General features: G+C 37.0%; 1 protein-coding gene across 2 annotated transcripts in view; it reads left to right on the top strand.

The window, feature by feature from the left end:
• Window positions 1-14990, top strand: part of roraa (RAR-related orphan receptor A, paralog a) — a 211532-nt gene that overhangs the window by 49618 nt on the left and 146924 nt on the right. The window lies entirely within an intron of this gene.

The following is a 14990-nucleotide window of genomic DNA, read 5'->3' as shown; positions in this document are numbered from 1 at the left end:
ATCTTATTCCCTCAGTAGCAGCTTCAGCATCAAATAATCTAGAGGTTAGCTCCACCGGTATCACCTGGTAACGCTTAAATATGGTTCAAACTCTGATTAGAAAAAACAGAGATTGCCACTCAGGTACATATCAAGTCATCAATAGTAGTCAATTGCCTATTTCTCAGTGCAACAAAAATAAGCCACACCTTCAACATTAGTTTTTAACATTATTAAAATGTCTCTTTGGTGTTCCTTTATAAAACATTAAGATAAGACACATAACTAAGGGATGGAACAAACCCTTCCAGGATTTGGGTGGGACTGGTTACAGCTAATGCCCAGAAATAAGTATATCTTTCTTTTTTAACGTAACAGTAGAGGAACATGAGGCGTGTAAGCGTGTGCTTACACGCCTGCGCTTACTTCATGTTTGAACTCAAGAAGTCAAACATGAATTCTTCAAATACCGACTTATCTATAAATAAATAAAGAAGTCATTGACACAAAAAATTTACAAGTTTGAGTCTTCAAGATGATGCATTCACTGACGAAAAAAAGATCTGAGTTTTCTGTTTCCCTCAACCTGGTGCTGATTAAATTAAAAATTGTCCAATTGCTTTCAGCATTCTCGGTGTATCTAATTCTTTGCCATTTGTCATGTTGAATCTTCCTGGATTTAGAAGAAACCTCAGTCACAACCGTCTTCATGACAAAACGATCAAAAAATGGAAGCTGCAGAATTCATATTTCAAAGTTCCCAATGTCAATTTATTTTATTGCACTTAGATCATCCATCAGGATATTGAAGATAAAATAAACCTGAATCTTAGTGCAACAATACACATTTCTATTGTTTCTTTTTTCTCCAACATCAACACTACCAAACTCATCTTCTTTGTTGTTAAATATTCACTCTGCGTTTGTTTCCCAAATAATGCTCCCTTGAATTTATGCAGAGGAGTAATAGGGGAGTCCAGACACAGAGTGACAACCTGGCAGAAAGACAAATTTGTTGATAAGCGGCGCTGACATTGAGTGATGGGTCGCAAAATTGTCTGCTCTCATTACCTTTTTGGTATAGAAATGCACGTTCATCTAAATCATTTGTAATCGTGTCACCTTCATTCTGAACCTAACAGTGAAAAGACTTTTGGTTTAGTTGAGAAAAGCAAGCAAATAGTAAGTCAATGTAAAAAGAAAAATCAGGATATAAATATGTGACATGCAACTTCGAATAAACATACCTCTTGGCTGATGTGAAGAATAATTATCTTATAACAGAAAAAAACTAAACCATGAATGTCGATTTTAAAATATTAAGCTGTAATTTACCTCATAGGTGTGTTTTCTTTTACAAATCTAGCTAACATTGATTTACTTCATGACACAGCATAATGAAAGTGCCTTGTTCAATTAATAAATTAAGCTTATGTATTGAAATCCTGACAACAGACTCACAGCAACAACCTGGAACAAATTGATTAGTTCAAAAAGGTAGCTGGGAAAAGGCAAGGGGAAAAAAAATAAACCTGTCCTCTTGTTACCAGACACAGGGACCGGCTGATTAATTCGTTTTGAGCTTTCAGTCCAAACATCTGTCTGACAAGAGCAGCTTTTGCCCACTTGTATTTAACATGTGGGGGTAAAGAGCCTCAGATCCCAAAATGCAAATAAAACAATGATACCTTCTTCCTGCTTTGCAAATCAGCTAGGTCTTGCATCTGTGGGAGGGGTGGGATGTCTAACAAGTCTAATGCTGTTTATGAAAGCTGAGTTTTTGCATCTAATCACAATGCCTATTCCCATGGGCCTGTTAGCTCCTCAGCCTGGTAGAGCACCTCTCTTCCAGGAGCGCTGTATTTTTAGGATGTTGTGAAGCTTCCTCCGCTGCATACAGAATGAGCTGCTCGCCTTTAGGGGGATGTCGAGTTTGAAGATGATGTCCTTTGGATTTGATTAATTCAGTAACGGGAAGAGAACCTGTCCCCGACTCAAAATAGACTCCGTTTAAATGACTGTATTGCTGTTGTTTTCTTACTTTTCACCGTTTGGTCTCGTTGCCACTTATCAGCGTATCACGACAGGAAGAAAATAAATAAGAGCAGGCTGTTGGGCTATCAGTGACGGGAAGGCTGTTTATGAGTGAATCTGCTTGTGTGTGCACATGAGCATGAAAGAATAAGCTCAGCATGTCACATTCCCTGCAGGACTCCTTTTTTCCCTTTCTCTGCTCTTGTCTACTGCCACACTTGTCCAGAGTGCACCCTTCTGAAGTTTACTATCAAGGCCTCCGTCTGTTGAAACGTGACTCAATGCGTTACACTTGTGGATATTAGCTCATATGTTGTGATGTTGAAAGAGAATCACAATGAAACATAATATTTCAAAGGAATTTTGCAGAATGTAATTTATTTTTAATCCAGTACTAGTCTCATAAAAACATGTCAAAAATATATGTGTTTTTGACTAAAGAGAAATCCGCTAAAAACAACATTCAACCTGGCATCTAAGTGGCTCAGGTACAGCTATGAATCGACTTATATCAGATTCTTAGGCTGTTATAACCATGATTTAAAAAACAAAACTCCACAATTCAACGACATAAACACAAGAAAATGTGTCACATGATCAACTTCCTTTTAACCCTCTTATTATCACCCTGTGAGCATGGATGTGATTTTGCATGCTGTTTTTGTTTTGCCTTTGTAAGTTGTTATTGTGCAGTTCAAAACACACAGTAACACCAAATAGCTGCCACAGACTGAAAATTGAAGTTGTCTCAGAAAAAGGAACTTTTTTAATATATTAAATATATTTTTAGATGCACTGGTAGAGAAATGCATTGCACCCAATGCATTTTTACAGCCATAAAAGCAAAAATAAATCCAGATACCTTGAATATAATTCTGGTTATGCTGTTAGGATCTTGGGTTGTTTTGGAGTTTTGATTAATCCATTTTAGTTGTATTTTTCTGTATTCCTTGGTCTCTTTCTTTGATTAGATCAGTCTTGTTTCTGTTTTACTTTAGTTCAGTCCTTGTTAGTGTTTCTAGTTAGGCTTATTTCTTGTCTCTAGTTATTCCTTGTTACTCTGAGATTTTTGGTGTCAAACATACATGCGGCTCGTAGCATTCTAACTGGAGCTTTTAAACCTCATTAACAGTTACTGTGGTACTCCTTTACATCCTCTATGTGACAACAATTGAAATCTCCACAATATGAATGTTCCTGTTTTCACATGCAAAAATATTTTTGAAAGCCTTTTTTCAAGGAAAAAAAAATTGTAGTTTTCTTTCTGCCAGCAAGTTGGGGAGAAACCACACTGCACTATTAAGCAAGTAAAGTCCAGATAATACTTCCACTTTGATATTTTACAAGTCAGTTCTGTTATCAACATAAATGGTGTTTCCTTTTATGTCGCTGCTTGAGATCCACTGAACTTTCCAGTTCTCATTTTAAACAGAGGAGAACACAGTCTAGAAGGCTTCTATTCATCAGGCAGAGACAGCAGAAGAGGCCAGAGGAAGTTCAGTTCTAATATCCAAGTTTAACTGAACAGCTGGGCCTCATAAATGTCACTTTTAGTTATTTCAAAAAAGTTTTGAGAAACATTTTTGCAATAAATGGGTGTTTATTTAAAACATGTGTGCTTCCAAAGTTTGCTCCACTTCTAAACCTCCAAAGTTTGCTCCACTCTTTTGCTCCCTTCAGCTGTGAGAAATCTCCATGTCATATTCAATAAATCAGAATATGCATTCCAATCAACCTTGTCAGATTAAAATTACCTTTTGAAATATAAATTGATAAATTTTTATTTCATAATTTATTTATTAAATATAATACATTATTAAATTATTAAACATACTTTTATTATACCTACATTTCTGTAATTTTATTATTGGTCTAATATAATATTCTAATCTTAATTGCCATGTTTTCAGTAGCTGTAAGCAGAAAATCATTGAAATAACAGAAAATAAAACTTAAACAATCTGTGCATAGTGTAGATAATGTGTTTTAGGCTTACTAAAATGAATTAACTTTTTATAAACATTATAGTGAACATCACTGTTTGTATAGCTTTATACAGATGATAACCAAACCATGTAAATCTTGAAATAATAGTTCACAAGAGCTTTTCTAATTTTTGTAGTAAGAAATTGTCTTTTTCAACCTTAGCTATTGTTAAGAATCCAGTCTGTACAAAAAAAAAATCCCAGTGGGCTTGAAATAAACCCTCAGAAATTATTTGTACAGTCTGTCAGTCATCTACTTAATATTCCAACTCGTTCAAAGTTTTCAAGAGATATTAATGACATGAACAATCTCTACAACGTTCACCCTCAAAGATGAAAGAACACTCAAAGGCGTGCAAGCTACAGCTGTGATTTGGCTGTTTAATACAATACTAATTGGATCATATGTTGAGTCTCCATCATAAAATCAACTCCTATATTTTAATTATTTTGACCAGATATTGCACAATGGTACGTGCCTTTAAATAAAAATTACTGTGTGACAGAAATGAATGCTTATAGGATGGAAAGCTGACATCAACATTGTGCACAGACAATGTGGACATTATTTTCATCTTGTCAGATTGCAACAACAGTGGTCTACAGATGTCTTTGCAGAGTAGAAAGTGCTGCTGGCAAAGCGGCAGGACTAATTGTGCCCCTCTATGACTAGCCGCAGAATGACTAATGAAAAATCCTGAGCTTTTGGACACGTCGTTCACCTCCTTTAGCACTAATTAATAGCTCATCGGTGGAGGATAGTGTAACACCCTGGACTTTTTCACCCATTATGCATCACTAGAACACATAGCTACTCTGCATACTGATCATGTGATAAAGTATCCTGAGTAATGTAAAGCCTCTGCTGAAAATCTTTCCACAAAGTGTGTTTTTCTAATGAATTAAAGATGGCTTCCTAGGTCTCCGGCTGGTAAACATCCACTTGCTGCATAATCAGCATCCGGATTTATCCAAATGAATGCATTGACTTTATTGAAAATTCACATAATGGTTGAAAGTAAAACAAAAATCAAAAAGATAGTGAATGTGGAATCACATACATGTTCTCAGCTCGTTATCACTGTCAAGTCTTTGAACTTGGACTGTTTTATTGACCACAAGAAGTAATTATACATCCTGTTTTATAGTTATAGGGGAAGTTTTCACAGCTCCAGCCCTTTTTATTTGTGTCTTTCCCAAACGTTAGATGTTTTTTGCAACTTTGTACTGAGGGATGGGGGTAATGGGAATCTGAATATCTGCTCATTGCCTATACGCCATGTGTCTTTACACCGCTGCAAGAGATTGTTGCCTGTCTCCAGCAGCCTCCACAGACACAGGGCAACACAGACACCCAGTCTGTAGTAAAACACAGTGGTGGCTCAGTGATGTCTTGGGGCTGCGTTGCTTCCTCTGGCACTGGAAACGTAGATTCCTCAGAAACACTGGCTACAAATCACATTGGTGGAAGGTCGTAAGAACAAAATAATATTTTACTATGTACTAAAGATTCTTGTTATGAAAGTGCTTGATAATCTAGAAACTTTAGTTGTCATTTAAAAGGGCATTTTTTGATCAATTTGAAGAAACCATTTATAATTGCCTTAAGCTATTAAAACTTGCTTTAATCGATCAAATAGCTACTATTTGCATATTTGCCATGGGGGCTAATAGTTTTAGATCTATTCTTTTTACCATCATACCTTATTTATGCGGTGTTTAGAAATTCTGTTATTAATCGTATTATATCATATTTGTAATATGTAATTTTAGATTTTAGTGGACATATTTTAATACTTGTATTTCTGTTGGTTTGTTTACTTGTTAATTTAGTTAATATTGTTTTGTACTTTTTGACTTTTTGAAGTTCATGATTTACAGAGCAGGTTTTGGTACATACATGTGTATGCAAAGTGTTACAAATAAAGTCTGACTTATTTTAAAGAGTGACCTGAGGAAAGGAATGAGAGAGTTCCTCCAGATCTAACTGAAAAAAAGCAGCTGCTCATGTAAAAATGGCTCAATTACAGCAGCTATAAACTGGTTAGGGGCTACCTTCTGCCTACCTCGGTTGGAGGTAGGAGGGCTGGGGGGCTTTTTTATTTGCTGCTGTGGTTAATATTGCTCCTGCACATTAAAATGTGGACTTGATGGGCACTCAGGAGCAATGGTTGTGTCAGAAAGTGCTCTCCTGGTGGACACTTAAACAAAGAATGAGTCTGCTTCGCTCCCTCAGCAGAGGCACAATTATCAGCGCTGTTTTTCCTGGGGAGAGAGCAAAACACGGTTCAGCTCTCAGGCTCTTTTCCCCCTTGAGCTCAAAGAACAATTTCACTCCTTCAGTTATACATCTGGCAGCATGATATCAGTGGCAAAATAACCACTAGAAATGGATCCGAGCAATTGTCTGAAAGCGTGGCTTCTCTGTCACTGAAAGGCTGCAACAAAAAGGAACTGTTTATCCACCTCATCTGTCTTCCAGATGAGTGATGTAAGCACACCTTTTCCCATGCAGGGGCGGGACACACACAGACAGATGATCACAGCAGAAGCCGGGCAGCCCATAGTGCAATCCTCTGGCTGCTGCCCGCGTTTCTGTCCCCGACAATTAGACTCCAAGCTGACAGGGGAGTGGAGCTCAGCCACTGCGTTAAGAGACTTTGTCAAAACGTGCTGCCTATCAAAATGCACAGACAACCCCAGCTGAAGCCAGTCACCTCCCATTAATGACACCTCCCCTCTGTTAGCTCCTCCCTTGACTTGTCAGCTGGGAAATGAAAGGCGTGGAGGTGCATTCATTTATATAACCAATGTCAGGGTGCGTCGGACATGGACGCCCCCTCGTCTCCGCGCGCCTCATCAGCCTCTCTGATCAGATGGGGATGCATAATACATCAGACGGCCAGTAAGTGGAGGGAAGACATTCATCACTGTCCACCTTTCAAATTAGATCCAACAGACGTGGCAATCAGTCAGACGCATCAGTATTCAGCCATGCAGAGAAGTCCTCTCCCCTGCAACTTTACAAACCATTCTTTAGTGTAATAACTGCTCTTAAACTGCATTATCTGTACTATGGATAATAGAGTTGCATTTAACTCCAGTGTGCTCACAAACGTCTGTAATGGTCTGTAAAGATTTATGGTTTTGGAAGTTAGAATGAATTGATGGGCGTTTTAATGTTGTTTTTTTGTCCTAGGAGATCATCTGTTTTGTTTTTTTAGTTTGTTTAACATATCCCTCTGTAGGACTCAGACCACTTACATAAAAGCACATGTTTCAAACTTTTCTTGTTTTTTCTGAAGGGCTCATCCTATTTTGTTGTTTTTTATTTTGTTATTTAGAATGACACTCCTTCCTTAGTCCTACCTTATTTAAGAGAGATGACCTACAACTGCAGCAGCCATGAGTAACATTATTGTCTTTTTCTCTCTCTCTCTCTGTCTCTTTTTTATGTTACCTTCCTCTTCCCATCTTCAACTTAAGGTAAGAAAAAGTACTAATTCTTTGTTTCCCCAAAACGTGATCCAATTAAATAGAACCTAATTTAATGTCACAGAAAATTCTGCAAATCAAATTGTCAAGGTTTGTCTTCAATTACTTATGTAAGTTGCAGAAAATACTGTTGACACCACTATGTTGCACAATTATGTCACAAGAAGTTAGGACTTTTCATCAACTCCACTATAAAATGACATCATAATGTATTTTAATTGTTTAATTAATTAAAACACATTCTATTAATTTTGATGATTTCTTCTAACAGGTAAGGAATTTAAGTGGTTTTAGTACAGTAGCGAAAGAAACATGCTAATAGTGCTATCTTGAAATATTAATGAAAAGTTTAGTGGAGGGAAAAAGTGTGTGTGTTTTTTAACATGCACAAAGAACAGAAACAACAGCAGCATTAAGAGTTTGGGTGAGATTTTCAAAACATGGACTGTGGGCAGAAAGTACACGCATAACTGTGTTTGTGTTAAGCCACTTGTGAACTACATGCATCAGAGGTTTATTAACTGACATCAACAAAAATAAAAAAGGCTGAATTCTTGCTCAATGTTCAAAGTTCTCTCTTCATTTGAAATGCTTTGGAAAACAAGAATCTGGAGAAAGAACAGATGCATTGAATCAAAATAATAGGTGCATATATGTACAGTAGGGTGCATGAACAAACTTTTAATATTTCTATATTAAAAATACTTTTTTATTGGTCTTGTGCAATAGACAAATATCCTTATTCTCTAAGAAGCTGAATTTGGAATAATCCTTAGTTGTAAGTCATAACTATCCAAATTAACAGGGACAAATATTGGAAAGACTGCATCAACTACTTCTCTTTATGAGATGTAGTTGAAATGTTAAATTGAAATGTTGTAATTTACTTTTTAAGGATATCCCAGTTTAGTGGGACAAACTTGTATTGTTAACATGATTATGAAAATAATGAATGGGTGTACACCAGTTCTTCTTCTCTTCAACTACATCTTTAACCATTGTACCTAAAACATCAACATTTCTATAAGATATAGCATTAGAAGATATTCACAATAGAACAAAGAGCATTGAAAAGCACAATTTTTAATTCCATCCCATCATAATAACATAAATTTGAAACTTTTCCTCAGTGTTTCATCATCCTAACTAATTTTAAGATTAGTCTCTTTTACTTTAGTCGTACTATACTAAGGGTTGCAGATTAAACTGGAGATTAAACCAGGCTGTTTTCTGCTGATCTTTATCTGTGGCTAATTACATGTACACCAGGCTTACCTCAGTACCTCTTGGTTTTCCTCATCAAATACTGTTAAATGCTGCACCCAGAATAATTTTCAAAAAGATGACTTTCTTTAGCTGAACCTGGAAGAAAAGGCTTTATTTAGTTCAATCGGATTCTAATTGTTATGACGATCATGAGAAGGCTCATGATACATTGTGTGATGAATATTCTGTCGCAGTGGGATCAGCTTCAGAATTACCCACATCTCATCTTCATGTTTGTTTATGTGTGCTCAACTGTACCAGTCAGAATTTTGTTACCAATTCCTGATCTCCCTATCTTATAAAGCTTAGAGCTACTGATATTGATTTTATAAAATTTAGATTTCTCTTTAAGAATTGCAAAATAATTAGATATAAAAAGCACTGAATTGTTTTGTATTATTTCTTTCATGAGCACTGATGGATGCATGAGAAGTATGAAAATAGACCTTATTTCTCTGTTGACCTCTCAAGTTTTCTATTGCTTTTATATATGTGCATCCATTGGGGAGTCTGCACCGTTATTGATACCCTTTCCCACATTAGAAGACGTGCTGTGTGTCCAACTTCAGTTTGACTAAAATCCCCTCTTTCTAAATATTGTTTCCTCAGGGCTGTTCATCAACTTGGACATGGAAACACTTAGTTTTATACTCAACGTAGCTATTTGGAAGATTTGTTTCGCATGTGAAAAGGCTTTTTTCACTTTGTCATGTGACACTTGCAGAAAGTGTTGTTTGTGAAGTTTAACAAATTCTAAGACTTTATTCCTTCTTTTTACTTTTATGAACAAAATGGTTTTGAGAATGTTGAAGCCGTTTTTTTTTTTCCAGGGACTGAGCTTGTTAGGTAAATAGCTGGGCAACCTGTTATATGTGCAGTGACTTGGAAGTGTGGGACCGTCGAGGCTGCTCTTGAAGCAGCTCGGAAGGTCTCTTCAGTCTCTTCTCATCAGATGTCTGGATTTAATTTGTCTCAGCGCGCCTCAGGAAAGGTCATGATCCAGATGCTTTTTACTCTCTGCTTCTGGTCCTTGGCTTTCTATGCAACGAAAAAAGGAAGAAGAGGGATACACAGAGAGGGAACCTGATGTTCATGGTTATATGTTCTCTCCTGTTTCCCCTTCACAACTCCACATCCTCATTTATAATGATCTTCATCCAGCAAAGCAGTGGCTCATTTGATGTTTGGGGAAGGGACTAGATGAAATGACCAGGGACACCTGCTCAGCAGACTGGGATTTAAATACTGAGTGTGTCAGGGAGCGGACTGAAATGTCCCAGAGCATGCCTTGATTCTGAGCTTCCTTTCTTAAATTGTGTCAGACTGGACTACATTGCTACAAGAAACTTGGACATTTTTAGAGTGAAAACAATAATTGAACAGTTTGAAACAACTGGAACCGTGACAAACGAGATTGGACAGGGACCCAAGTAGATCTTGCCACGACAAATGGTGAGGAGGATGATAAAGTGGGTTGAAAAAACATCTCCTAAAACCTATTGTTAGCAAACTGTAGAAAACAACTAAATTTGAGACTGTTACTGCATTAAATGAATAAATAAATGCAAGGGGTTTTACACAGCTTTGCCTGCTGGTCCAGTAACTGGAGAGTAGTTTTAAAATAAGAACATGATCAGCAGGTTTGGTAGTAATTATTATTTATTTATGTAATTCCATTCAGACTTGGTCGTCAAAACAAATAATGAGCGCCCTTAACAAAGTTTGTCACACATTGTTTGGTGCACAGTTTGAGATTTTATTCATCAGAACACATAATTGACGATTACGCTGAGATTTGTTTTTTCTTAAACAGGTTTTGACCTTAGGCAATAATTGATTCAGTTCCCCTCATCACAATTCAGTAATTTCTGTGGGAGGAATAGCTGGGGGATTTTCTGTTTGGTGAGGGTGGGCGGGGTTCAAGGCTGGAAGCATACGCAATTCTCACATGAAAGAGCTCTTGTTGAAATGAGTTGGGCACTCAAGAAACAAACCCCAGAATTCACTCGCACAGCCATTTGCTTGTCTGCTAATCAATAGCCTTGATTTATTCAATGAAGTGCTTGTCAGGAAGTGGTTGTGCAAAGTGTTAAGAGGTTGATGAAAAGCACACAGTCGTTTCGATAATTGTTCACATAGTTGTAGAGCCAAAAATGAGCAACAAAAGTGAAAATTTATCATGATATATAAATTTATTTAAATATTTTAAAAATCTTTTAGCAGTAAATGGAAAATGCATTTTTGTGCAGCAGTTTAAGTGTTTTTGAGGGCATTTAGCCACTTTCTAAATTGGTTTCATTTCTAATCTTGTAATGTATAAACACTGCTTATGGATCAGGGTTTTACTTGCATGTTCTGAAAATAGAGTGCAAAACAAGCAAAATCAGCCATGTCTGTATTTATTTGGCCCACTCCTTTCTGGGCTCTGGGAAAATGTAACCAGCGTAGCATTGACAAAGATTATGGTCCCACAGGCCACAGTGGGTGTGCAGAAAAAAAGTGGCTGAGCTCTGGCAGCTGCCACTGAAACACACATACTTAGGCACAGTAGTGCATTCTGGCACGTGGCGACGTTTGCAGACTCCTTCTGACACATAAGCAGACTGAACAAGACTGAGTTTGGTTTTAACAATAAGGAGTCAAAGTACAAACATCAGCACAGAAACTATTTAAAAAAAAATTACTCATTGCAATAGTTCAACTTAAAAAGTAAAACTTGCATATTAGATTTAATACACAGAGCAATAGTTTTATGTTTCTTTCTTTTCATTTTTTTTTAAATTATGGCTGCTGAAAAAAAAAATAATTTCCCAAGAAAGTTACAGTACAGAAATATAAGTTTACTGTAAAGTATGTCCATGTCCTGTTGAATTTATGCACTCAATGCAGTGTGGAATGGAAGCCTGCAGTCTGTTATGTAATTTTAAAACATTTTCTCTGGTCCAGCAGAGTTCAAACACAGGGAATCTAACAGTAGTGGCCCACATCCTTCATAACTGCTTGTGGTACTTTTTGAAGCAATGACTTCAGCTGTTGTATAAACTACATGTAATTGCCCCCAAATTCATAATTTTCCTTCTGCTTAACCTTCCACTAATACACGTGGAACAGTTTGTTTTATAATTATTAACTTTTTTGGCTTACCCTCCTCTTGAGAGGGAACAACAATGACTGTCTTGATGAACAATTGTCAAACCATTTGTCCTCTAATAATTCTGGAGGTCATAAGCTAGTCGTAAAATAACATTTCTATGTTAAAAAATACTTTTCCTGTTGGTCCTATGTAATATTCAAATTTTCTGAAACTGGAATTTTGAATTAATCTTGGATTTGTATTAGCTATAAGCCATAATCTTCAAAACCTATAGAAATAAATCTTTGACACTGTGTAATGAATCTATATAACAGGATTACTGGAATCTATGAACTATTCAATAATGTTCTAATTTATTGAAGTGTACCTGTAAGTGTTATTGACTTTACTCAGAATGTCTTTGGTGCTCTTAATCAGATAGGTCTCTATTTACTCTTCAGTCTGAATCACACAAAGATGTTACACCGCTGCCTCTTTCTCACTGGGTCTCGATCTTTGCCGTCATCCTTGTAGGAAAAGTAGTGAGAAATTATTAATATAATAGCAGCAACACTGTCTCTTTAAGTGGGGATTATAAAGAACAGAGGGGGAGGCCAAGGGAGCAGAAGGGGGCTGTGATTGAGAGTGCAAAAATAAGAAGCCCGTCACACGCAGCACCGCAAGGTCACCTCTGCTGTGGTGTCGGCCCTGTCGGATCGAAAGCATGGCTAAAGGGTTGCCATGGTATGGTCCAGTCTCCCAGGAGTGCTTCAGGAAGATCTTCTGCCATACCTGAGGCACCCGCTCATTTATCTGGAATGCTGCGCTCCGACTGCTAACGACCAGCTCAAATTGGACTATTTTTTCCCATTTGTCAGTCGGCCAGCTGCACTGGCTCAGCTGTGCGTCTATGTGGAGGGAAAGGCTTAGGACAATGGAAGTTCCCAACTCATTTTTCTCACTTTTCTTCATTTTGTGTCTCTCTTCTCACAGTTGGAAGAGTTTTCTGTATTGTTGCCGCCTGTCAGTCCGAGCGAGTCTCCCTCGGTGCAGTGTTAATGGAGACAAGTGCTTCTGGCATGTGGCGAAGCATTTCCTTTGACATTACGGAGGGCCCTGCTCAGCAGGGCTGCTAGAGTATAGGTAGTAATCTGACTGCAGGGGAGAATGTTTACCATGCTGTTTGAGTTTTTTGTAGACTTTAATGTTTCAACTAATCAAGAAGGATTTTAGAACTATATCAGACAATTCAAATGTTAAGTTTGCCTGTGAATAGAAATAGAGGTATTGTACAAATGAAAATAAGTCCAGTTCTGTTTTGTGCTACAGATTGCAGCATCTGGAATTCTGGTATTGTTGTTGAACGTTGTTGTTGCGGCTTTGTGACAATAAGCTTTAGTGAGTGTTTGAATCCTAAAACATGCAGTACAGCGATGGCATACTGCATTGAAAACAATACCCACTTTGTTCATTATGAAAAATGGAATCAGTTTTACCACTTTTTAAATGATTCAATTTACACTTATTAGCAGATCTGTTTTACTTTTGTGGCTACCTTTTTTAAATTACCATATTTCTAATTATTCAAAATCTGAATAATTCCCCGAGTTCCTGACCTCAGCCGCATAGAACGATTTTGTTTTCATATTTGTGAGCAACATTGAACACTTTTACAGAAGGACTTGAACTGTAATAGCAGGAAAGGTTGGACTAACCTTGTATTAAACCACATGATTAGATATGGAATCTCAGTCAAATTCATGTTTGTTGTGGCAGATGAGCAAATGGATGGATGGATTTGTTTATCTAAATTTACTCATTTACATATAAATACTAGAAAATAAAATAAACAAAAAACACTTAAAATGCATTCAAAATCCATACACATCCATGTTATTTTCAATGAGTCCATAAAATGTAATGGAGCAATTGTATTATGGAGCGTTGTGTACAGTTCTAATCTCGTTAAATACAAGAGAAACGTGTCAAAAAAATAATTTTCCTTTTTTTTCTTTGTAAACAAGATAAACAAGTCTATAACATTTTTGGTGTATTCTTCAACAACAAATATAAGGTATGCAATTTTTTAATTTTTCTCTTAAGACTTTAAAATAATAGCCCATTCAACCTTACCTATGCCGCAGAACTTATTTATTTATCCACTTTTCCTTGCTCGCCTTCACGATGTTCCTACGGTTTGGAGGAAAACCACAGAGCGGTCGGGGAACTTGCAGAAGCGAGTCAGTCTGACAAGGTGTGAAAAGTCATGATCTTCTCCTCCCTCTCTCTCAGATCTCACTTTGATGGACTGCTTTGTAGTGCAAGGAGCTGGGCAAGTGCTGCTAAGCTACATTACAATATGCGGCGTGTTTGCCCAGCAGGTGCCATTTCCCTCTCTGCCATAATATGAAACATTTTGCATTTTGTAGTGCACTGAATGCCAATGTCATCTTAAGCATGTAGCTCACAGAGCTCCTTTCTAAACACCAAATTCACCACCTGGAATAAGGATAAGTAACACAAAGTTCCATTTGTCTGATGTGTGATAAAGTGATGTTTAAACTTTTAATGCAAGAGTTTCAAAAGGTACTATATATATGCAACTGTACCCCAAAACACTCACTTCAGATTTTATTATGTTAAGACTAGTTGTAGTTTTTTTTTCTTGTTGGAAATGAATTTGTAACATAGGAAGAACCATATCAAGTTGAGCTGGAAATTTTAAGATTTGAGGTTTTGGAGTCAGCGTTGAGTCAATTTTTCAAGTTATCAATTTTTTGACATTACAATAAGTTGATGTGCTTCTGCTTTTTGGACTTGTTGACTTCCTGAATTTTTAGATTTTACCCATCGCTAACATTTGTCCATGCCTTTATCTCGGATGCATATGTCACTGCTTGAAAACTTGGTTAAAACTCAGAAGAGGATGTGTCATTTGGAACCAAGCAGAGCCCAAATGAAGGTTGATGTGTGATGACAGCACAAAGCCACTGAACACCTATGACTGGCTCTAGGCTACTCTGCACAGACAGGTGAAAGGGCTTTACGGTTGTTGTTTAATGTTATGTGACATCTCTCTTTGCTTGTTGCCAACAGTTCAACTGAGCAACACGCCACATACAAAAGCTCCTGTTTTATTTGCCTTGTGTTTGTCTTTT

This window comes from Xiphophorus couchianus, chromosome 2, assembly GCF_001444195.1.
Source record: "Xiphophorus couchianus chromosome 2, X_couchianus-1.0, whole genome shotgun sequence".
In the NCBI taxonomy this organism is placed as follows: domain Eukaryota; kingdom Metazoa; phylum Chordata; class Actinopteri; order Cyprinodontiformes; family Poeciliidae; genus Xiphophorus; species Xiphophorus couchianus.
Note: the sequence above shows the minus strand (reverse complement) of the source record. Positions and strands in the feature narration are given on the sequence as shown.